This window comes from Myotis brandtii, unplaced genomic scaffold (assembly GCF_000412655.1).
Source record: "Myotis brandtii unplaced genomic scaffold, ASM41265v1 scaffold915, whole genome shotgun sequence".
Taxonomy (NCBI): Eukaryota; Metazoa; Chordata; class Mammalia; order Chiroptera; family Vespertilionidae; genus Myotis; species Myotis brandtii.
Genome location: NW_005371769.1, coordinates 2,945,552 through 2,946,482, shown reverse-complemented (window position 1 = coordinate 2,946,482; position 931 = coordinate 2,945,552).

The following is a 931-nucleotide window of genomic DNA, read 5'->3' as shown; positions in this document are numbered from 1 at the left end:
GCAGGGCTATGAGAACTTCTAGGGGCCCTACTGGTCTTTTAGCCACTTCCTTGGCCCCTATATGGCTGCTAGGAGGTTGAGTATCTCAGGAGCATTTTTAATGTCCTTTCCTCCTGAGGTCAGGAGTCCTCTTTAAGGTGGCTCCTGTGTCCTCCTGTAATGGCAGTGTGAGGAGATATATCCCTGAAGTCCCTGGGTAGGTCTGGCAGGGCGAGTGCCGGGGCGCTCACCAGGGCTTCTAATCCTGGCAGATTGTAGATCTCCCCTGGCTCCTCCTCATGTCACTACTGCTGCCCCCGCATACCGGGTACCTTCCTCTACGAAGCTCTTCCCATCCGTGTAGAGGGTCTCATCCGGATTCTGCAGGGGCTGGTCCACAAAGTTCTTGTGGAGGGAAGTGAGGGTAGTCAGTGTCTCCTCATCAGGGAGGAGTGTGGCCGGGTTCAAGGCAGCTGTTTTCAGGAAGCTGAAATGTTCCTTTCCCCACCAGAGGGCCTGAGTGAGTGCTGAGTTCCATAAGGAAGTCCACCTTTTGGCCCCCCACTGTCAGGGTTATCCTGGGTTCTCAGGGGCCAGCTGAGCCCTGACAACCCTAATCCACCTCCTTTACCAACACGGGAGTCGGTTCCCTTGAACATTCAGGGCACTCCCTTTTCCAATGTCCTTCCTTTCTGCAAAATGCACACTGATTTTTCCCAAGCCGGGGTTGGACTCCTTTTCTCCCATAAGGCTTTTCTTTGCCCTTGTTGTCTCTCTGGCCCCTTGGGCCTTTTTCCTCACTTATGGCCAGGAGGACCTTTGCCATCCGGGTGTTTAAACCTGCCGTCGGGTCCTCCCGATTGTTAAAAACCTTCTGGGCCACCTCAACCAACTCAGAGATTGATTTCTCCTCAAAGCCCTCTAACTTCTGCAATTTTTCTAATATCTGGGG